Source organism: Syngnathoides biaculeatus, chromosome 2 (genome assembly GCF_019802595.1).
Source record: "Syngnathoides biaculeatus isolate LvHL_M chromosome 2, ASM1980259v1, whole genome shotgun sequence".
Taxonomy (NCBI): domain Eukaryota; kingdom Metazoa; phylum Chordata; class Actinopteri; order Syngnathiformes; family Syngnathidae; genus Syngnathoides; species Syngnathoides biaculeatus.
In genome coordinates this window covers 27,016,926-27,041,569 of record NC_084641.1, presented here as the reverse complement: position 1 = coordinate 27,041,569, position 24,644 = coordinate 27,016,926, and the positions used below count along the sequence as shown (strand labels likewise).

At 43.6% G+C, this 24,644-nt stretch overlaps 1 protein-coding gene across 4 annotated transcripts in view; it reads left to right on the top strand.

Moving 5' to 3' along the window:
* Window positions 1-1,399: 1,399 nt before the first annotated feature.
* LOC133513361 (synaptotagmin-2-like) overlaps window positions 1,400-24,644 on the top strand; it is an 82,631-nt gene continuing 59,386 nt past the window's right edge. Inside the window, exons 1-3 of one of the 4 annotated variants that reach the window (XM_061844109.1) lie at window positions 1,402-1,551; window positions 1,659-1,724; window positions 18,540-18,724. The gene's annotated coding sequence lies outside the window, so the exon portion shown is untranslated. Of the gene's footprint in view, window positions 1,552-1,658; window positions 1,725-18,539; window positions 18,725-24,644 lie in introns of all 4 variants that reach the window. The other 3 variants (XM_061844138.1, XM_061844125.1, XM_061844101.1) reach the window with 3 other exon arrangements.

The window sequence follows — 24,644 nt, the reverse complement described above, 5'->3', positions numbered from 1 at the left end:
CTGATGTCTATTGAAAAGACACCCTTCAAAAAAAGATGGCGTTCAGTGATGCCTCCACTTACTAAGTAGCTGGCTCAGGCTACATCCATAAAACTTTGTGACGCCACTTGTGCTGTTCTACAATATATATAAAAAAAAAACACAAACACAATAATTAAAATAATATCCCTGATAGTGTCAATCAAAACTTAAAATTATCTTAGTAAAGATAATATTTTGTATACATCCGTCGCATTGTATCTTTGTTGGTTGTAATAGTGTACCAAATTATGTGGTCATTAAAACGTAATTTATGTTTGCAATAGCTGATTTATGCTTCTGTATTGCATTTGTCTTTACTACCCTACTCCCAGGCCCAAATATCAGGTTCCTCTTTATTTACGCATCATGGTCCTTTTGTTTATTGAACAAATATTGCATCCGCGGGCATCCTTTAACTGCTCATTGCAGCTGCTGCAGATGGTTCAAGTATGATCCATTATTTATCTGCTTGAACATTGTACTTTAATGCTGCTGGGACACACAATGGCAGTACCAGAAGTGAGTCAAGAAAAAAGGGGGCGGTCGGTCGGGAAGAGCGCTCCTCACAGCTATCCGAACTGTGCACTCGGTGTGATTGCTCACATTTAGTACGTTCGGTCAATGGTGTGGTGGGGTGGTGGTGGTGGTGGGGGGGGGGGGGGGGGGCTTTACAATGAGAAATATGAAACATCTGTATTGCTTGGATGAGTATTCAAAACCACATTGTGAATGAGCAATCTGGTTGTGACACGCCCACTCTGGCGTGGGGCACCTTCAATAATTCATGAGAAGAATGTATGCAACCCTCTCGTTGGATGACTATTTCGGCATTACTGCAGCCGACCCCCTCCCCCTCCTTGCCTGGCAATCAGAATGCACACTGCAGCAGAGTTTAAAGCTGCAGCGAGCGCTGGGAAATCTCCCTCTCCATGCTGGGGCTGGTGCTGCTCGGCATCCAAATGCGCCTGCCCTCTCTTTGTCCCCCACGCTGCATTAGCTTGTCCCGCCGTAGCCTACTTGTTCAGTCTTCATCCCGCCACCCCTGCACTCCTTGAAAGACGTCCCACCACTTTGCCTCCCCGGCCCCCACCCCCTTGTCCTCCATTCCTTTTTTTTTTCCTTTCCCTTTTGCACGATGCGCCTAAAAATGCGGAGCTCAGCATTCTCCTTCTCCTCGTGCTCTCAGGAAAAAAAAAATGGAAGGGAGGGGGGGAGGATTGAGTGATGAGCTGGGCGGGAGGTGCCCCTTTCCAACTAATGAGCAGAGCTTATGTTATTGAAAAGCAGCTTGGCCAATCAGGAGGCAGTGCAGGCAAAGACAGCAAAGGGGGTGGGGTGGGGTGGTGTTGTGGGGGGGGGGAGCAGCAGAGCGAGTGGGCAAGAGGAAGGAAAAAAAAAAAAAAACCCTGCAGTGTGAATGTGTGTAGTTTGTTTCCCTCCCCTGAGCAGATCTTTATCAAATTGGGTGCTCCGGTCTCGGGGTGCACTCTGTGTGTGTGTGTGTGCAGTTTACAGCAGGGCCCAGCAAAGGTGTGTCGATTCGGCCGTCTTAAGACTCTCAAAGTGGAAATAAGAGAAAGTAAGCGGACATTTATTGATTTTTTTTTTTTTTTTTTTTCCCCCTTTCTATCTCAAAGTGTCTTGGTGGGTGTGTGTGTGGAGAAGAGCTCCGTGTCCGGTGGAAAGCAGGCAGCATAAACAAGGTAAGCAGCTGCTTTGCTTTTTCTGTTTTCTTTTTTCCCCTACCATGGTCCTACACTTTTTAAACTTCCTTATTGTTTCATTTTTGTCGCTGTATGGATTAGTGTTCTTTAAAAAAAAAAAAAAAGAAAACCACCACTGACAAGTATATTTGTAGAAAAGCAGAAGGAGAAGCGGGCGAGAGAGTGGGGGGAAGGTTAGTGTGGGACTCCCTGATGCTTCCAGGCAAGTTTTTGTGCACACGGTTCTCTAGTGCTGCAGTATTCCTAAGCGGAGCTGCCTCATCATTCCCTGCGCGAGGCAGATGCACCGAAACCAGCACACAATCGCTGATTGTGTTCTGAAATTTGTTTGTCTTTTTTCAAAGCCTGCTTGGGTTCGCAGTAAAGTTTAACATGAAATACTGGAAATAAAGGACAAGTTGCTGTAGCCCTGCACGTTCTCATAGTGTGCAAGTGGGTTTGGACGGGTAACATTTTGTTTGTATGATTTTTTTAATTTATTTATTTATTTTTGGGTTGGCGCATGAGTGGCAAGAAAATGTTTGTGTAGTCAACACAGCAATTTGCAGCTCTCCGGGCACTTTTGCGCTTGTTCCGGGGCGTTTTTTTGTTATTGCGCCTCCATGGATTTCTTTGGAAACCTGACCTTCATGGCTTGTCATGAACACGGCATCTTGATAATTTGACACTGTCCAGCAGTGGGCACTGTGTGATTTCTCAGGCAGTAATCTGGAAGAGGAATAAAAAATGGATAGACTTCTTTGGTATTTTAATGTTTTACTTGTTGATATTTAGAATTACACTTTTCAGAATCAGAGCTACCACATAAAGCAGAATCCGAGGATGTTTAAATTATTAAAGCACGACTTATCTAGCAGGGATAGGAGCAGATAAAAACCAGGCTGTGCGGAAAGCAGCTACCCGATTTTAGAACCTTGGACAGATCACACAGTGGCAAGCACTTGCTAACAATTCTTTGAAGGGAGTCTTTTCTTAGCTGTCATTGATATTGCAAGAACCACTTCAGCCCGATACATCAGCTTTGGATTTTTCTACTGGTCGGAAACTGCAGCTGATTGAGCGCATCCTTCTTTTCTGTGGCCCAAACATTTAATTATTCATGCACCTCTTCTTTTCTAGATCACACAACGTGTACCTGCATCGCTTGCATTGCTGCACCCAGCTTGAAAACCCCTGGCCTGTTTTTGCCTACCTTGTTATGTCATTCAATGTTACAGAACCTTCTCACAGCTATTCATTAACCTTCAGAAATGTTCTGCTGCAGCAAAATGTATTACACTTTGCCGGCGTGATGTAATACCTCGCAGCTAATCGTGTTTTGGACTGTGTTTGGGTACGGGGAGTCCTCGGTCTACGACTGAGATCCGTTCCTACAGTAGCGACCTAACTCGAATTTTGACTTAAATTGGATTCCACCATTAAAGTCAGAATTGACATCAAAATACTTTGTATACAAAAGAAATACATTGAAATAAACAAGGTGATGTACTTAGCATTACTGCTGAGAGGTGGATGGAGAAGAAGAAGGGGAGGCTGCGCTTAGGTATCGGCAAAGAACCTGGACCTCAATCCTTTCGATCTCGACAAGTATCAAAGATCATTGTGGTCATTGTATCCGACATGGGACCGGAACCTTTCACATACGCTAAAATACGGACTTTGCCTTTAATAATTGTCACCACGGTCGACCGACTGAAGCCTTGGTGGTTTTGGTGTCTGCCCTTTCTCCAATCTTTTCATGATCTTGAGCTTCTTTCCACGGTAATGGATTTTCTTATGGCTGCAGAAGCCTTGCTAAAAGACATAGCTTTCTTATTGGGGGCCAGAATGTCTGAAAAGGAGGGCAAAAAATGCAAAGATACTCCTGGCGTACAAACACAGACAAGGATCAGCCAGATAAAATGGTGGACAGGGACGGGCGTTGTAAAGTCGAAACGTCTTAGGTCGAGACTGTCTTAACCCGAGGACTCCCTTTACTAGTAGTTGTGTGCAAACTCTTGACAAAGCGTGCCAAATATATAATGGCTGCAGCTTTCGCTGAGATCTCATTGACATCTGCAGGGACATAAATCTTAACTTAATGTCACGGTTGAGAAGAAGTGGAGACCGGTCTCGGCAGGATACAGCTAACACATCGCAATAATCATAAAACTCAGCACACTAATGGGAAACAGCAATGAGACCCCTCACTGATGCGCTGAATTAGCATCTATCTTTTGTAAAGATAGTATTTATGTGCCTCCGACGAGATGTGTTAAACGCGTATCCTGGAATTTCCCTCAACGCACGGCAGCCAAAACGTTATTTCACAAAGTTTTTGGCAAAAGTCTTGTCGATGCGAAAAAGGAAAAGTGCATTATTGCGCAAGTAACATGAAGAGTTTTGCACGTAAAGTCGTGGGGTGTCTGTGTTTGACACATTTAGTGACGGGGTGATAGAGTGCATTTTGGAAAGTGAAATCAGCGGGATACGCTAAGTTGAGGACACAAAACCTTTTAAATCAGGGCAAAAGGGCAGGGTCGTTAGAATATTGTTGCGTAGGAATAGATGTGAAAGTGACTTCCTAGTTACAGGTCTAGTGTCATGAAATGGATGATTTTTAGTATGTTATTAATGAAAAAACGGCGGCCGGTATGGACCCATCCATTTTTTCACCACAAAACATGATTTTGATGTATATAGCTTTTTGTAACCCCACCATGCAAATCCTCTTGATGGATTTGTTTTCGAGAAGAAGCAGGAAGTGATGTATGGGGCAGGAGCGCCCTCCAGCGGACTCGTTTGTTTCTCTAAGTTTTACCTTTTTTGCAGAAAATGAGCCGCCCCGTCCGAGGCGCCGTGTCTGTGAGTGGCGGACGTGGCTTCGGCCGCGGTGTTTCATTTTCGCCGTCGAGGTGGCTTATCAAGGCGCCGAGCCGGGCCGCTTTACGGCGTTGTCGTCGCACGCGGCTGAATGCGCCATTGCCGGCAGCGTTGTTCATAGCTGCCACTGTCCGCGACGACAACACCATAAAGCAGCCCGGCTCGGCGCTGTCGATGAGCCACCCTAACTTGGTGCCGCGATGAGCCAACTCGGTGCCACCTGGGCCGCGGCATTGTGATCGCATGCAGCTGAGTACGCTACATACTGTCATACTCTCTGGGAGTCTGTTGTTAGTTAGAAGTGATCCGCATATCATCTAAATATGGCTCGAAACAATAGGGTAATATTGCCCCGGACACTTCACCTCATTGTGAGATGTTCTGTTCTTCAAAAAGAGCTTCCGTGTCAGAAGGGGCGTGTTGTTTGTCTCCCACAGTAGGGGCCACAGCGGCGAATGTCCAGGGTGACGTCACGGACAGTAAATGCAGCCAATATGGCGACCACTTGGATGTCGAATGAGACTTGCGCAACTTTGCACATGGATGACGGACTCTCTCTCTTTTTTGTGTAGACATTGAAGTGAATCATGTTATATGTATTTTTCATTTCAACATCTATTTTAGAATGTTTATAGGGATGACACTTGACCTTTAAGAGATAATACACACTTGGAGATAAGAGATTCCTTAATAAAAACATTGAAATGTAGCAAAGAAGGAATATGCATGCACTCATGTACCCATAGCTGTAACCAAATGTTTTTCCTGCGCACAAATAGACAGTAAGCAGGGAGGCTTCAATGCAGAATACAAAAAAAAGTATTCAGGAAAATGTTATGAAACAGGAATAACAAAAAAGCAATGTGGAATCAGAAAGGTATGAGAAAGTGAATCTATGAGTGAGGTAGAGAGCGAGAAGGAAACGTGTTCAAAGGCAGAGGAGAGAGTGGGTGTGCACAGCGGAGCTTGGAGCACTGCAGTACATTGCAGTGCCCAGCCCCCGCTGCGTTCTCTGCTCGCCATCCGGTTCCATGCACCGAAGAGACCCCTGCAGCAGCAGCAGCAGCAGCAGCAGCAGAGCTGCACGGTGTAGCCAGAGTCTTGTTGCAGGAATCGCACGAAGAGCTCTGCCTGGCCAGGTCCATTTTTTTTGAAAAAAGAAACACAATGTTCATTTTTTTTTCTTTAAAGAGAAGCCCGTCAGCGCATTGTCATGTAGTAAAAGGGAGCAGCGCACGCTCCCCCCCACCCCCTGGATTATGTAAGCATGGAACACTTTTCGCCCAATACCAGCTGAACGCTCCCACTTTCCCGGGTTTGCTTTTGTTCCAGAAGTGATACCTTTGCAAACACAGACAGGCAATTGATTGAATTGGCTTCAAAAGCCTTGCAAACAACATTAACCCCTTAATACCTTACGTCTGTAAGCCAGTTGTTTGACATTTTGAAGGCAACCCGTGCAGCAAATTAGAATGAATGATTCACGATGACCCTCATCTCATGCGGGCTTATACGAAATAAGAAAGATTTATTCCATTTAGTCTCACGCATAAATGCCACATGCTTATATTCAGTAACATTTATCATACAGTTTTTGGCAGGGCGAGGAACACTTTCTTCCCAGTGCACACCAGTACACACGCAGCACGGGAAGGCGTACAAACACAAGCATGCAGATGTAAAATGAATCATAATCATGTCAAAGCTCGAGGAAACGGCGGAGAAGCTTGTTTCCGCTTCCATAATCAGCTGCCACGTTTGCCTCCAACCGCCTGCCCGGGGGCGGGATGGCCGTGCGCCACGTGAGAGCTTCCCTCATTATATCTCCGCTCTGGTTATCCCCTCTATTTGCTGATGTGACTGGATCACACTGCGTCGTGTGGACTTTCTCTGCTCAAGGTCCGGTCCCGTTTGCCGCCTTTAGAGGTTGCCGACTCCAGTGCGCACGGCAGGAGGGACGTTGTTAAAGCGATATTAAATGCAACACATCACACTTTGCTTGCCACTGATTTGGACCAAAGCAGCGGCATGCTTGGAGAAAAGGCAAAAAATAGATGCAGATAGTTAGTCACACCAGAAGGAGGATATGGCTTGATTTCCATTAGGATTATGTTAAAATTACCAGGCGGAACGGAATGAGAATGGAGTGGAGCGTGAATTACCGAAAAAAACATTTCAGGAAATATAAATTCAAATGTATCGTGTTTGGATTTAATCTGTTCATCATATATGTGGGGGGGGGGGGGGGGGGGGAGATCAGTTGAGGATAGTAGTGTGGGAGAGCTTGCAGCAGGGATTTAGAGTGCTGCATTGAGCTGCATAATTAATGTTCAGGGGCGGAGCTATAGGCAGTGATAAGTTGCCATGAAGAGCAAGCTGGTGCAACACTGCTAAAGAAAGACCAGCGTGTTGTTTCCTGCCAAAGCAGCGTTACTGCACATGGAGAAGTACCGAAGCCAGACCGAGGCTGCACGCACAGTCCTTTCCATCTTGCGTCTCCGTCCCATCTGCTCCCCTCGAACCCTCCAAGCCCCACCCTTATGAGCCCAGTGAGTCCGGTGTTGTGGCCAAACACTTCAATATGTCCAAAGCTCTGTTAATCATCTGATTTGTACCAAAACACCGTCCTGTCTGACACATCTGGTGTGACTCAGCCATCTGCTAGGAGGAGGTGTGCCTTGCATCTGTAGCATACTGTTGTGTTCAGTCTTTTTTTTTTTTTTCATTTTTTGACCACAACCTGGTTCTTCTGAGCCGTTTCCAAGAATAGCTGGTTTTAGGAAGACTGACATCCTTGCAAGGAATGTGCACAGTGTGGTGCTCAAGTGTTGCACGTGCACGCATGTGACAAGGCGGCCCATTCCCACTGAATTTGAATCATCGTATCCAACCGTAGCTGTGTTAAATGTATTCAGGCTTTCATATGAATGAGCGAGCTACCTGACAGTGCTGTCACGGGGTCAGGAACGGCTTCCCTCGGCCTTCTCCAGGCTATTTCTTTGCGAGCGTCATTAACATTGTGATGCATCACTTTCACTTCTGTCACGTAACTTCTTCATCACCACAGATCAAGGCTTGACCTCTTCTCCGTCTGTATCGGTGCAACAATGTTGGTTTTCTGTCCTTCAACGCTTAAAGAGTCAGGGAAGCGTTGGGATGTCATGTTTGGACCCTAGAATGTTCCATTTCCTACCCAATTTCTTTGCGATAGAACACCACAGGTTTACTGCCAAGCGCGCTGATTTGTCCTTATCCTGAGGAACCAGAAGGTGGCTTTCGAATTGCGCTCTGTTATGTCTCAAAGACTCTTTATACACAACAAGAAAGACTGGAATGGCAGCGCTTTCAATCTCTCAAGAGAACACTTAGATTACAAAATTGTCACTGCCATGCACACGCTGAGACTGACACAACTGAACTTTGGTCTAAATAAGAGCGCCTGGCGAACTTCCTTCAATATACAGATATCATATGATGGCAGTAATTGTTTGCAACATCGTTATGCTTTCGTTATGACAGAGAATAGTTGTATAAAATTGTAAAAAATCCATCGATACATCAATTTTCTTGTGCCCTGTGATTGGCTGGCCACCAGTTCAGGGTGTACCCTGCCTCGTGCCCGTTGATAGCTGGGAAAGACTCCTGCGATGCCCGCGACCCTCGTGAGGATAAGTGGCAAAGAAAATGGATGAATGGATTGACATCCATTTTCTACAGTGCTTTCCCTGATTGGGGTTGCGTATCCAACCGTCTTTGGGTAGGTCTAGGATCAGGCACCCATGTTACAATGCGAAGATCTCAGAGCACATCAACAAACCAACCATCCATCCATTTTTTTTAACCGCTTTTCCTAATGAGAGTCGGGGGGAGCGCTGGAGCCTATCCCAGCTGTCAACGGACTGGAGGCAGGGTACACCCTGTACTGGTTGCCAGCCAATCGTAGGGCACATAGAAACAAACAGCCACACTCACAATCCCACCTAGGGGCAATTTAGAGTCTCCAATTAATGTTGCATGTTTTTTGGGATGTGGGAGGAAACAGGAGTGCCCGGAGAAAACTCAGGCAATATGCAAAGTCCACACAGGAAGGTCTGGGACCGAACCCGAGACCTCAGAACCGCGAGGCCGACGCTTTCCAGCTGAGTCACCGTTCCTCCGCACAGCACACCAGAAAACCAAATTGTCACACGAACTATGAATAATGATACTCTATAATGATTATCTTGTCTCAAATTACTTACTCAAGATGAGTTCTGGGCCCATTTAATTGGACACAAACCTGATGTAGTCAGAGGAAGCTACGATTCTGTTATATGAACGCCAACAAGTCGATATTATTTTACCCTCTGCCATCTAATGGAAGAACATTTAATTATCCTGCCTGCCACAAAACGTTGCTTTGAGCAAAGATATATTCGTGCTTAATAATAATAATGTTTGGACAAATGAAGTGATATTGGATCATTTCCTTGAGGAACTTTAATAATCTGGCTGGGAATCACAAAGCTAGACAACAATCAAATCGACGACATTTTGAAAGATGCTGCGCAATTTTCACCATCGCCACTTCACTTCATTTTAATCACGGCTAAAGATGGCAAGGATCTCGAGAGTACAGAACATTCACGGAAGGTTCCTTGTCTCCTCGGAGTTGCCGGGAGCTGCAGCGTGTACCGCTACACCGCCGGCGCCACTGTCGCGCCGCACTCTGACAGTTTATCCGTCCTGTTTAAAAATTCCCCTATTGTCAAATGCTTCAGTCGGTATTGCCCCACGGAAATAAAGGAGTGGGAAAAAAAGTCTTCCCCGTTCCACTTTTCTTCTCCACATTCCGTTCTGCAGCTGCGTGTGCTCGGCCTCCAAGTGTAGGCGGTATTTGGTAATGTTGTTTGCCGGGAACCCGCAAGCATCTGTGATCTGTGTCCTTTTTATTTGATCTTAAATCAAATAACGGCACGGTCTCCAGTTTTTCCATTAGTGTACCGCCGCAAATGCTGGTATCGGCCGGTGATTAGAAGAAAAAGGGAGAGAGATATTGAGCAGATGCCATGAATAAAAGCTATTTTTTTTCTATTTTGATTTTTTTGAGGCCTCTTTGGAGGCGAAGGACGCATCATACACAATGACGTTTTATGTCAGTGCTCTTACAGTACCTTCATCATTTTTTTTGTGAAGGGCTGAGAGGTAAGTACTAATGAAACAGAAAAACTGAACGCAAAAGACAAGTTCAACAGATGTGATATGAATTTCTGTTGTAGCCAAACATTAATTCTAAAGTTTTTTTGACCTTCACTTAGATCAAAAGGTTTCTGCTTTTTTTTTTTCCTGGTCCAAGATTCCTTCCCCGAGATGAATACATTTATGTAATGTTCTTATACTTGTCAGATTAAAACATGGTTAAAGCTTTACGAAGGATATAGAATCCAGCGTTTTGATTTAGAATGTCGAATGATGGGTCCCTCGTGGTGGGAGGTGATTTTTCTTGGCCTCATTTTCTCCCGTCATATAAACCTGACATTTCACCAGAGGTGTGTCGTGTACATCTTTTATTTCCACCTGTACGTAGTACAGTATTCCAATTTTCTGAGACATGAATTTTTTTGGTGCTTTCATTTTATGCAAGCCATAAACAGCAAAAAATAATTCCATTGTGTAAACAATCTTACACTGACAAAACATATAGAACTTCTGATATTATGATATTGAAACATCCTTTACGTATACATGTTGGGGTGGCACCGTGGCTCAGCTGGAAAGCGATGGCCTCACAGTTCTGAGGTGCCGGGTTCCTTCCCGGACCCGCCTGTGTGGAGTTTGCATGTTCTCCCCGTGCCTGCGTGGGTTTTCTCCGGGTACTCCGTTTTCCTCCCACATACCAAAAACATGCAACATTAATTGGACACTCTAAATTGCCCCTAGGTGTGATTGTGAGTGCGGCTGCTTGTCTCGATGTGGCCTCCGATTGGCTGGCAACCAGTTCCGGGTGTACCCCGCCTCCTGCTTGTTGACAGCTGGGATAGGCACTACACGTGCTTAGTGAAATGTTTCACAATTTATTTTTTAATATGTATCATTTTGATGTGGCAGACAGTGGATGACTGGTTAGAGCATCAGCCTCACAGTTCTGAGGACCCAGGTTCAAATCCCGGCCCTTCCTGTATGGAGTTTGGGTATGGGTTTCCTCCCACATCCCAAAAACATTCAACATTAATTGGACACTCTAAATTGCCCCTAGGTGTGATTGCGAGGGTGGCTGTTTGTCTCGATGTGGCCTCCAATTGGCTGGCAACCAGTTCCGGGTGTACCCCGCCTCCTGCCCGTTGACAGCTGGGATAAGCTCCAGCACTTCCCCGCGACCCTTGTGAGGATAAGTGGCTAAGAAAATGGATGGATGGATGGATGGATGCTTATGGTAAACATTTAAGTCTGACAAAAAAGAAATTGGGAACATCACTTTATCTGCTTTTTCATCACACAAAGTGGCCATTAGGATGTTTTTCTTATAATAAATAAAAAAAATATAATATATGAGCGGCCTTGTGCAAGATCATAGTTTAATTTTCCTCCCCACATTTACAGTAGCCAAAAGCAAAAATAAAGGCAGCACACCATCAGCCCGCTTAATGCCTCCTACCTGAAAGAGACGGCTTTTTATTTGTTGACATTTCTGCAGTTTCAATAGTAGCCTCCTGTGCAGCTGCAAACATGCAGAGAGCTCATAATGAAGGGCAAGCTATTAAGTCTTTGTCAGACTCAGATCATTAGGCAGGTTAGATCAAATCTTCTCTAAGGTACTACTATGGAGAGCTGCGATAACTGATGTTCTATTAAAAAAAAAAAAGAAGAAAGAAAAAGTGAAACGCCGACCGGTACATCCATGGCTCTGTCAGTGATTAGTTGGATGTCTGCCAGCCGGTCCTTAGCCAAAGAAAGAAGGTATTGCATTATTAAACGCGGGACATTTTGTCTCAAGAGGAGCTTCGGCCTTGAACCCCAACGAATACGCGGTACCGAAAAGATGAAAGGCAAAATCATTTGAACATCGTGTTCAACCTTAGTACTTCAATAATTGATTTCATTTGTTTTGAAAGTACTGAATGCAACACCTAATTAAATATTTCATTTCCTCTGGCGAATAATGGATACAGAAATGTTTCATCGGCTCCATTGTCATCTGTTGAAATGACCCCCCCCCCCCCCATAATGTATGGCTTTAAAACTATCAGCGGCGTGATAAATATGGCGAGCGAATGTGCATTTTCTCCGCCAGCTTTTCATCTGCACCTTGTGCTCAGATTGACATTGAGACTCAACCCAGGCTTAAAGATCAATGTTCCAATGTTCTGGCATGCGGCAGACGGTGCTCGATCCGGTGATTTAGTGCCGCGTTGCCAGGGGTGCACTTCCCTCTGCCAGGCCTTCTCCTCCTGATGAAGTGAGAATCCTCGACTCGACAGTGGAGACGTCACCGGTGTGAAAAGACCAATGTTTTGTCAAGGCTGTGCGGTTTCTAATTGGAACGGCGTGCGCGTTCCTCTGCTGTGGTTTACTCAAGAAGCAAAGATGATGACTGGGTGAAAGCCAATTGGATAATGAGCTCACGCTGGCCGACTGTTAAAAACGACGAGAAAAGGTTGTGTTTCACTTCTGGCTTAGTCAAGTCAAGTAAAGCCCTGTTAGATAAACCACAACATTTGGTGGAGCCTTTGTTGATGTCACGGTGGTAGCGAGCCAATAATTTGCAAGATAAAGCCCCCTTTGGCCTGAAATTGAGGTGCTGTTGTGTTGTTGTTTACTCCTCAAATTCAGACACAATTTGCGTTGGACTCTGTGGCTCAGTTTGTAAAGCCTCTTTTACACAAATTCTTACATTTCTGTATCCACGGCTCTTGTCTGGATGGATTGTTGGACGCCGCGGTGTCGTCCCGCCTGTGCGCTCCACGCTAATTACTGTATATTAACAGTTGTTAGTTGTGTTGTGTCACGATTGAGCTTTTGGAATAAATCCAAATACTCCACTAATTGCTTGCCAATGAGGTAAGTGGCCATTAGCTAATGGAAGATTACACAATTGCGATGGAAACCAGTGACACCAATGAATGATGTTGACTATAGTAACAGAAATGTTAGGCTTAAAGTGTCTCCTAAAGGACACAGTTTGTTATAAATGTTTGGTGGCAAAAATGTACAAAATACTAAGAGGACAATCATCACAATGAATGTTTGTGACTGTGTTGTGTCATTTTTTTATTTACCCCTTTTCAGATCATTCTAACCTATATAACAGTGATTACAAATGATCTGTTCCTTCATTTTAGAGCTTTCCCAACATGATGGATTTATGTACATACAGTGAAGAAAATAAGTATTTGAACACCCTGCTATATTTCAAGTTCTCCCACTTAGAAATCATGGAGGGGTCTGAAATTGTCATCGTAGGTGCATGTCCACTGTGGAAATAAAAATCGTGTGATACAGCTGCAAATAAGTGTTATTTATTTAGTGTTAATATTTGGCACAGTAGCCTTTGTTTGCAAATCCAGAGGTCAAACATTTCCTGTAGTTGTTCACCAGGTTTGCACACACTGCAGGAGGGATTTTGGCCCACTCTGCCACACAGATCTTCTCTAGATCTCACAGGTTTCTTGGCTGTCGCTGAGAAATACAGAGTTTGAGCTCCCTCCAAAGATTTTCTATTGGGTTTAGGTTTGGAGATTGGCTAGGCCATGCCAGAACCTTGATATGCATCTTATGGAGCCATTTCCTGGTTTTCCTGGCTGTGTGCTTCGGGTCATTGAAAGACCCAGCCACGACTCATCGTCAATGCTCTGATTGAGGGAATGAGGTTGTTCCCCAAAATCTCACAATACATGGCCGCGGTCATCCTCTCCTTAATACAGTGCAGTCGTCCTGTCCCACGTACAGAAAAACACCCCCAAAGCATCATGCTACCACCCCCATGCTTGACAGGAGGGATGGTGTTCTTGGGATGGAACTCATCATTTGTCTTCCCCCAAAAACGGATGGTGGAATTATGACCAAAAAGTTCAATTTTGGGCTCATCTGACCACAAAACCTTCTCCCATGACTCCTCTGTATCATCCAAATGGTCATTGTCAAACTGAAGGCAGGCCTTGACATGTACCGGCTTAAGCAGGGGAACCTTCCGCGCCATGCATGATTTCAAACCATGACGTCTTAGTGTATTACCAACAGTCACCTTGGAAACGGTGGTCAGGTCATTGACCAAGTCCTGTGGTGTAGTCCTGGGCTGATTCCTCACCTTTCCAAGGATCATTGAGACCCCACAAGATGATATCTTGCATGGGGCTCCACTCCGATTGAGACTGACCGTCATGTTTAGCTTCTTCTATTTTCTAATGATTGCTCCAACAAAGGCGGACTAACAGGTCTTTGAGGGTCATAATTGTAGCTGATAGACAGGTGTTCAAATACTTATTTGCAGCTTTATCACAGAAATAAATCGTTGAAAAAAATCATACATTGTCATGTCTGGATTTTTCTTTTTAGATTATCCCTCTTACAGTGGACATGCACCTACGATGAAAATTTCAGACCCATCCATGATTTCTATGTGGGAGAACTTGCAATATAGCAGGCTGTTGAAATACTTATTTTCTTCACTGTATGCCTGTGTATCTAAATGATTTTGGGCAGCGTTAATTAAAAGCTATCCGTTACAATAATCCAAACTGCTTGCACTGAATGTTACCCCTCCCGGGGCAGAACTGTTCATCATGATAATCAAATCTTACTTTTCTGCCTGGGACTAAGGAAGATTTAGTGTTTGTCATGAATAAAAGACGGCAGCATTTTGCAGGATGGTATTTTGTGGCGAAACGCTGTTGTGTTTCCAAAAAGCATTGATTGCTCTCGAAGTCTCGTTGCTCCGCTTCATTGATCGGTGATGCCACTGTCAGATTTCGAGGCTACGGGAGGGCAACTGATAATAAACAAGGGTGCAGGACTGTGGGTGTAAGAGCATCTTTATAGCGCGGGCTCCTTCTTTTTTTGTTTTTATCACACAAATATTGCCTCGTTGCTTGCGTGCTGCATTCAGCGCTTGGACGTGGAGCTGGCTCCAAACATCTGCTTCACTTATTCTGAAGGTAACTGAAACATTCCTTTTAGCAAAGGCAGTAAATCTTCAGACGTGAATACCAGCGTGCTTGAGTTTGACTTTTACCCAAGGAGGTGATGTGTGCATTCAAATGCACGACGTTACCTTTCTGTCGTCTTCCCTGTGCTAGTGTGCTTCAGAGGCCATTGTCTAATTTAGGACTTAATGAGTGCTTAATTGAAAAAGCCTCTCTGTCTACTGTACAGAAGATATGAGTTAAATATCGCCACGGTGTAGGTCATATCGCTCAGCTACAGATAATAACTCTCTCGATTCAGGAGGTACAGCCACGTTTTCCCAAAAGTCGTCACTCCTTTAGAAAGCAGCACAGCTCCAGTTGCCATCGACAAAGCATGTACGCATGGTGGTGGGAGTTAAACAACCTATTAAAGCCAAAAGTATTTGTAATTAAATCCAGCATATTGTGGCTCATGCAGTGTGAGAGACAGAAAGCCATTAAAGCACTGAGACTGACATAATTATGCAGCAACAAGAGTCAGTGTTAACGTGCTCATCATGAGAGGTGAGCTGTCACCCGCAATTTGTGTTGGACCAATGGCACCGTGCTTTTCCGAGTTTGGGTCTCGTGATGGATTCCTCTGACAATGTGAAGGTTGAACGATCCCCGCGAGTAGACTCCTGGCTCATCACTTGCGGATTTTCTCTCGTTTTTCCTACAATACCTTTGAGAGCATTACACAGAGCCAAAACAATGTCCCTCCTGCTCCTCTTGACGAGTTTGGTACTTTTACGGTCTCATGCCGTGATTATTTATCGCTATACGGTTCTTAAATTATCCGTCTTTATTATTTCATATTCTAGTGCAAGCCATAACTTGCACGGAATGATTTGTTTCATGAAATAGGTTCACAATGAAGTCATGTTGGAAAACATCTTTCGAAACAAAGGCAAGGTTGAGATCCATAATCTGCCAATGAACTTAACAAAGTAGAGAATGAAATACAAACAATTGTATGCACAGAAAAACTCAGTGGAGGGTTTCCAGGGTGTTTTCTGATAGCTAAATACAATATAAGTAAACCGTGGTCGCTAATATAATTCATAATGTTGCGTCAGACCGTCTGACATTTATTGGAGTATGTTGGACCCCCGGAGGTGTTTAGTAATTTCTTCCAGCAGACAATGAGATCTCGACGCTTTAGTGTTTGGTCTTATTTGCATTTGTCTTTGCCCGGATTTTAACCACTTGTTTCTATCAGGATAAGCAACTTGATGCAACTTTATTGCTGGAAGTGCAATGATATTATTTAATGTGCCACTGTCATGAAATGAATGATTTTTAGTATGTTGTTAATGAAAAAACGGCAGCCGACAAGGACCCATGCGTTTTTTCACATAAGCCGAGCCTGCCGCCGGCCTTGTCAAGGTGGCCAGGGTGGCTCGTTGCCTCGGTGGCTCATGTCCGCCACGGAAGTGGGCGTTTATCACCGCCGCGCGGAGGTGGATAGGGCGGGGAGGTGGTTTGGCCGTGATCGCATGTCATCTAAATATGGCTCGAAACAATAGGGTAAAATTGCCCCGGTAACTTCACTCGGTTGTGTGATGTTCTCTTCTTTCAAAAGAGCTTCCATGTCAGAAGGGGCGTGTTCGTCTCCCATAGTAGGGTCCACCGCGTGTGTTCGATGGCGACTGTCCGGGGTGACGTCACGGACAGGGGATGCAGCCAATATGGCGACCACTTGGATGTCCTCGAATGAGACTTCCGCAACTTTGCGCATGGATGACGCGCTCTCCGCTCATATTTATTTTCCCGTATAGACATTGAAGTGAATAATCTTATATGTATTTTTCATTACAATATCTATTTTAGAATGTTTATAGGGATGACACTTGACCTTTAAGTATCTTATATAGGTCTGCAGGTCGAGGATAGATGCCTAAACGAGAGCCCAAGTAAAGCTCAGAGGGAAATGACTTGGGCTTGGACTCAGAGGGGTCGGAAAAATGAAAATGTTCTCAACACTGAGTAGTACAAGAAAAATGATCTAAAATTGGAGTCTGAAGCAATATCAGAAAGAAGGTTATCTAGAACGGGGCCATCTTCATAATCTCATACATCTTAATCCCCCCCAAAAAATGAATGGGAACTGTTAGGGGTTGTTGAAAACCTATGACTAGTGGAGTAGACTGGTGAAAAGGACAGAAGAAAGAACGATAAGTTTTACCAGAGGAGGGTATGTTTGATTTGCGAGCAGAGAGCACTGAGTTGCAGACCGGCGGCTTTTAGAACGACGCCATGAGCTTCCCGCTTGGTCCTTTCGGGGTCGGTTCAATCTGTCACAGCCGGGTTTTCGTGGTGTTAGAAGGCGAGACAAAATAAGGATGACTCAAGCGCAGGGAAGCTGGGAGGCAAGGCAGGAGTGGAAAAACAAAAAATATCCCAAAAAGGCAAACAATGAACAAGGAGGTAACAGTAAATTAGCGCAAGTCCAAAAATCTAAATAAAAAGTAACAAAGGAACAATGGGTGACGAGGAAACGTGAGACAAGACTACCTTTGACCCAAGACAATGAATCAACAAGCACTGAAAGAAACCCGGAAACTACTGTACATAAAAATAAAGTGAGGACAACATAACAAGGAACGACTGGACAAGACACGAGTGGCTGGCGGGAGCTGATTGGTTGATACAAGGTAGAGAGTTGATGACAACAAGCACCCAAATGTGAACAACATGAGACGCAGGAGAACATGAAACAAAACTAAACAACTAATCTAATCCAATCTAATCTACACAGACCACCACAATTTTGTCGGGTATGGAAAAGGAAGATAAGTATGACTAATGTGATCACATTATTGATGACATTTTTGTACTTTACAAAGTCTAATTGAGATCCGGAGTGAAAGACAAATGGACTTGATAAGCAAGCAAGATGCGGCATCCGGGGACTTGAAAGTAAGAGGGACTAATCACAGTATGTTCTGCATCATTTTAACTAGATTAGGCCCTGGACTCTGTGTCGGACTGGTGTTAAAGACTATCATAGAAATGCACGCAGAATGAGTAGCACTCTGGTTTTTGCTCTCCGCAAAATGACGGCCGCAGTTCTGTGTGTGCAAAAAGTCAGACAACTGCTCTTTAAGACTTTATCACTTGTGTCAGTGCCGTGTGTATCAGCGTGTAAAAGAAGTGTCATCAATTGCTGGTTTGTGCTGACTGTAAAAGACTCCCACCGTCAACAATCTGTCACGTTGGCAACTGCCATTATGCTTTTTAGCTCGCGTACGACACTCGGGGAGGCTGCACAGGCTAACAATGCGATTAGTCATTATCTTAATATTTCTCACTTCCCAGCCTTTGTTTACAGTTCTAATTTTAAAGACGTGTGGGCTGCTTAGGTTAGGCTGCAAGTCTCCTTTGCACACGAGATCACACTCAACCTGGCAGACAGACTTTTCTGACTTTTATAGGTTAATATATTTGCCCGTTTTTTACGTCTGTAAAACGTGTGGGTTATCAGAGGGCTCTTTCTCGTGTTCGCTTGCCTCCTGGCTCTATGCTAAACCCCTGCATTGCAGCACTGCCAGTGGGATTTCAGTGTGCCTTTCTTTTTTTCCCTCTAACCCGTCGTCGTCACAATAGAGAGATTAAATTTGGGCCACATCCATCCTGTTTGTAAGGCAACCACTCTAACATGCAGATTTCTCGGCGCTCATGTGCAATGCTGCAGAGGATGCAGAGCACCTGGTTCGACTCAACAAGCCCCGCTCGTCCCCTGCGGTTGCCCCTTTCACCCCCCCAATGCGAGTCTCTTTCCCCGCTCCAGTGGGAGAAACCGTCGCGGAGAACCACGTGTCGTGGAGACTGACGTGGACAGAACCGGAGAAAGAGGGGGGAAGAAAAAAAAAAGACAACACGCGGTCCCGAGGGGCTCAAGTCATTCAAGTGCTGGCTGAGAAGCTGAACAGTAATCTTGGTGAAGAATGGAGAGGCCCCGTCATTTGGAGCACGGTGAGTCGAAAGTCTCATTTAGAGAAACGGCACACATGAGCAACATAAAAGCAAACGCAGGCAGTCTGAATTTTTCTTTTGTAGACGATAGCAATCCCTGACCAAAAAAGGCCTGTTCCTTCAAACACGTTCAGAAATTCATGAAATTGTTGCCTCTGTTCAACGTTTTGTATTGACTAAAACAAAACAAAAAAAAAAGTAAAGTCTTCAAAAGATCTTATAATTAATCTATTATTTTCCAAGTATTTAATTAATCAGGGGCAGCACGGTGGAACCGCTGGTAAAAGCGTTGGCCTCACAGTTCTGAGGTCCCGGGTTCCAATCCTGGACCCGCCCGTGTGGAGTTTGCATGTTCTCCCCGTGCCTGCGTGGGTTTCCTCCGGGTACTCCGGTTTCCTCCCACAAAAAACATCCAACTTTAATTGGACACTCTAAATTGCCACTAGGTGTGATTATGGGTGCGACTGTTTGTCTCAATGTGCCATGCGATTGGCTGGCAACCAGGCCGGACCATTGGATGCAACCCTTGACGTCCGTCAATCCTGCCGCTAGAAACAAAGACATTGGGGTTTGAATTTCATTTTTTTTTTTTTTTTTGCCAGCTATATTCACATTTATATGGGCCCTTAAGTTAGCTTAACTTAGTTCAGGTGTGCATTGTGTACCCGTTATGTTGACTTTGTTTATTTGACTGTTTGTTTGGTATACATATTTGATTTTCCATCCTTTATTTTGTTATCAAATGTTCACACTTTTTTGTTACATAATCAGGTTTATTATTTGACCATCTGCATGAAAGTTAAAAAAGTGGGGAGTTTATTTGGTAGCTTGACTATTTAAATTAGAATAAAACAACTCTATTATCATTCATAGTGATAGTTTTTGGGACAATATATAGTACTAAAACATTTGCTATCATGTCAGGGCTAAACCCATACTGTATAATATACTGAAAGAACAAGAGCAATGGATAGCACAAAAATATTGTACATTATATAAATTATGAAAAATAGATTAATAACCAATACAAATCTCAGAAATAGCAGAACTGTGCAGCAAGAGTCGTGATATAGCAACAGGTTACAGTATCTGTATTCCATGTTGATAAGTTGCAGGGACTCACTGTTCCCGGGTTGGGACTCATTGTTGTTTTCTGTGACCTGTGGAACTATGGTAAGGGATTTGGAACTAGGAAGCACACTAATTCCTCGCGGCTCATTGTAGGTGGAATCCTTTGCATTCTTGCTTGATGTAAAACTTCAGTTTGTTCATCAGACCGGGGTCTCCGTTCATATTTTGTGCTTCAAAATGCGCCACACGTAATCCATGGGAGACAGGCGTGGACTGCTGGCAGGTCAGTCTAGTACTTGTCCTCTTTTGTCCTCACTCGTGCAGAATGTGGTACGCCTTTGTCTTGCTGAAATAAGCAACACAACCCTGAAAAAGACATTGCTTTGAATGTATGAGCCTATCAGCAATAACGATGCCTTGTGTGGCGCTTGAGGGGTTGAAGGTCATGGGCATTCACTGTTGGTTTTTGGCCTTGCTGCTAATACATGCAGAGATTTCTCCAGATTCTTTTGATATTACGGATGGTAGCTGATGAAATCCCCGAATTCCTCGCAATTGTTTCTCGAGATGTTAAGATTTCTCACTGAGAAACACTCTTAAACTGTTGATTCCATTCATTTATTTGCTCATACAGTTCTGTCCTTGCTTGGGAACAAGGGTTAGGGTTAAGGTCAGATTTTCGGAATGTGTGTGACACTATAAATTGTCCCGAGGTGTGATTGTGTGGCCGTTTTTCTCTATGTGCCCTCCGATTGGCTGGCAACCAGTTCAGTGTGTACCCCGCCACCTGCACGTTGACAGCTGGGATAGGCTCCAGCACTCCCCGCGACCCTCGTGAGGATGAGCGGCAAAAGAAAGTGGATGGATGGATATCTTTGTCATTGTCTTTCAATATACCACAGGTGTCAAACTGGTGGCTAGGGCCCCAGATCTGGCCTACCACATCAGCTTATGTGGCACGTGAAGGAAAACTAAAATTGCGATACTGCTTTAAAAAAAATTGAGTTAAAAGAATGTTTTTATTGGCTTCTAGTTTGTCAATATTCTGTGCATATGTAATTACTTGAGGTGATTTCTTCATGTGTGTTAGTAATAATGGCCCTCCGAGGGAAGACAAAAGTATGATGTGGCCCGTGACGAAAACAGGTTTGACGCCCTTGCAATACACATCAGGGGGGAAAGCATTTGAAAATCTTTGTATTCTGTTTTTATTGGGTTTCCCAGCTAAATGGTAATTGGGGGTTGTAATTAATGGGAACTAATCAAGGGATACGTGTTAATTTGGCCAGTGTCATTTTCAGTAAAAAAACAAACACACAAACAAAACTTTAGAATCAGCTCACGATGTGACTCTTTGTGAAATACACAAGTTATTTAAAAAGAAAAAAACTCTGAATGAGGCAGAAGTAAAATAATATAAATTACTTTTACAGTTACTTTTGTCTGGAACAGGGGCTTTGGCATCTGTGCAGAGGTACTGCTGAAAGCATCCAATTTTTCAAAATAAAACTCCTTTTAGTCTCTGACTAGCAAAAAAAAACACAACATTGTTTTCGGCCCACATGCCGCTTTTTTGGGTTGTCTGATCTGAGGTTGCCATGACAATGACTGAGCTTTTATCTCTAAAATATGAAGTGATGTGTGCATCACGTGCTAAAAAATGCACGCAGGTTATATTTTTATTTATCAAGCGAGACAGTTGACCTACAAACCACATAAGATCAGGGATCTGATGTTGTGGTGGATTGTGAGACAAACCAAAGCAAACACACTTTGACTATTAATCAAGAAGGATTTTATCCAGAGATGATTTTATTTATTTATTTTTTTTACATCTACTCATTATGAGCTTGTGCTTTAGCTCAGCAGTGTTCTTTTGGAGTGGTTCACGCAGGGACTAGTAATAGCTATCAAGAGCTTTCATGAAAATTTCATTTGGTTTCTCCAGTAAATAGCTTCATCCTTTGGCATCCCAAATAGGTTGGGGGGAACGATGCAATTATGCTAACCAAGCAGTTCCATTTTTACCTGATTGTATCTGCGAATCGGCAAATCAGAGCCCGTCGCCCTGGTGTGAAGGCAATTTACGATCATCCAAGATATGTTTTTGACCTTGCATTCGTCCTTGCCAGGTGATACGGAATTTATTGTTTTCATTTCATAAAGTAGTTTTATTACCATATTATACATGACAAATATAGCATCTGTTATGATTATTTTTGATTTCGTAGAAGGCATTTAATAATAGATAAACAACATTATTTGGAATCCCAGTTTATTATTTGACCTTTAGATTAAAAAAAAAAAGGATACACTACTCATTGTTGGCGTGCTGCAGTGTGAAGGAGCCTTAAAACTGCTGTCACAGCTGATGCTCGACTGGATGCGAACGACTCACGCTGACATTTCCACAGCGTTTCTCTGGAGAACTTTGGGCATTTCAAGTGCAGGAGCCACGCCTGCCTCCAGCCTGTATGGTGGTGTCTTTATTTAAAAAAACAACAACAACAACAAAAAAACAAAAAAGCTGAATCCATAGGACCTGTGCTTAGTATTCTCAACAATCTTACTTTCCGTTCCCCTGATGAGCGTTGCCTTTCATTTCTGCTGCCATTTTATGTACTCGCAGACTATATCACTAATAGCGTTGACTATCAGAGATGCTGCTGCAATATCAAAACACAATGCCCCTGACTGCTGCTCTCCATCCCACTAATGCTCTATAAATAGCTTGTCGTGTGGTTTGTCTTCCTCAACCTCCGGTGATCACAGGGAACTTACCGTGCATCTGCAGTTCTTCCCGAAGCTCTTTTGGTTCCATCTTACGTCGTCGTGTGTCTCTTGCACAATCGTGCCATTTCGGAGCGTCCATTTCTTTTCCGATGCTTGGTTTGGTATGTCGGTGAAAAAAATAATAATAAATCACTTTACTCAGTCACTCACATTTGAAAAATGTACGGGTGTGGTCAGTCATGCTCGCAGATAAACTTGCAGGTGTGATTAGGGATGGCTTTAAAATGACTTACTGGATTAATATAACTGTAAATTAAAAATAGAATAAACACATAATTAAAATGGAAAACTAAAATTTCAAACTCAAAAATGATCATTTCCAATTTCAACTGATATTCTTAGAACATGATGTAAAACGGTATTTAAAATTTTTCAGCAATTAAAAATTCTTGGTCTGACCAACTTTATCTGAGAAAAGTTAAATAAGGAATAAACATGAACGGTCTATACCCGCAATGTTTTGAAAATGCTGAAAGTTTAGTGCAACATAATCGGCGTTCGTGGCAACAAGCTAGTGATAACAAACATTTCTGTCGCCAATTGTGATGTGTTGTTGTGGGGGGAAGCTCGCATTGCGGGACTGCCGTAAATAGGAGGCCGGCTTGCTAGAACGCACCTTTATGTGCATGCGCTCGATGTATTGGGCACACCTGAATCAAGGGACGAAGTGGATGATAGTCTAACTTCACACTGCCTGGCGATCGACGCAATGAGCACCCCTGGTTTAACTGAATTTCCTTTGCCATGGCTCATTGATGTTGATGACTTTCGACGTAAATGCGCTCGCAGTACGTGAACCAGCCCTGAACGAGCTCAGTGCGGTTAACTTGCATTTCCTGTTTTCCTGTTGAGAATATTGGTTGTTTTGGAGCAGGCTGGTTTAGTTAACGTTTATGAAATAAACACGTAAATTAATGTCAAGACTACACAAAATAAACGACGTCTTTCAATATCTATTTTTTCTACTCGCAACAAATTTTACACGCGTGATTTTTCGTGCTCGACTGTGCAGATTTGCGCGCCCGTTAAATGTGAGTGACTGCTTGACTTGATATTGTCAGCCCCACCCTTGGTCACAGCTATACACGAGCGTTGGGTTGGCCGTGTTTATGATTCTTTTTTTTTTTTTTCCATCACTCCATTTTTCAAATGTCCGCGGTGCATTTTGGTATCAAAGAAACACAACTGACAAAACAGATTAACACTTTCCCGACAATTGGCAGTTGTTAATGGTGTAGCGCATTCATTCTCTTGGCATGCACAAATTCAAGCTACTTATCTAGCCCCTTGGATATATTTCAAGTGACAATTACAATAAAGCAGTTAAGTCCAGTGAGTCATGAAATTGATGCTTTACCAATGTAAAAAAAAAAATAAAAAAATAAAAAAAAAAGAGGACAAGCTTCTGCAGTGGAACAGTTAAATTGGGCTCTTCATAAAACACAAAAATGTCCCCTCCTGTCAGCAAACAGCTTACAAGCAATCACATGTAAGACCACCGTAGATAGCCGCTGGGCACTTTGAAATTACGAGGTTTAAAATATATAACTTGCTGTAATACAGTGGTCGGGTAAGCTATAGTTGAAGGAATGTGAAGAAAAGTCATCCTCTCAGATAAAAAAAAAAGAGATGCATACAGGCGGCGCTGTGGCGCACCAATTGAGCGTTGGCCTCACGGTTCTGAGCGCTGGGGTTCAAATCGTGACCCGGCCTTTGCATGTTCTCCCCGTGCCTGCGTGGGTTTTCTCCGGGCACTCCGGTTTCCTCCCACATTCCAAAAACATGCAACATTAATTGGACACTCTAAATTGCCCATTTATTAATTGCTAATTATATTATATTATATTATATTACATTATTTACAACAGGGACCATTGATTTTATTTTACTTTTTTCATTGTTTTTAAGATTTTGTTGTGCTGAGACAACAGGGATGACATGTTAGCGAGTAGTCCCAAAAAAGATATACGACGTCTATCGTTTGGAAACAGCACTTGTCTGCAAAATGTGTTTTGAGAGATGTTGTGACAAAAGGAGGTGCATCGGGCGTGTAAAA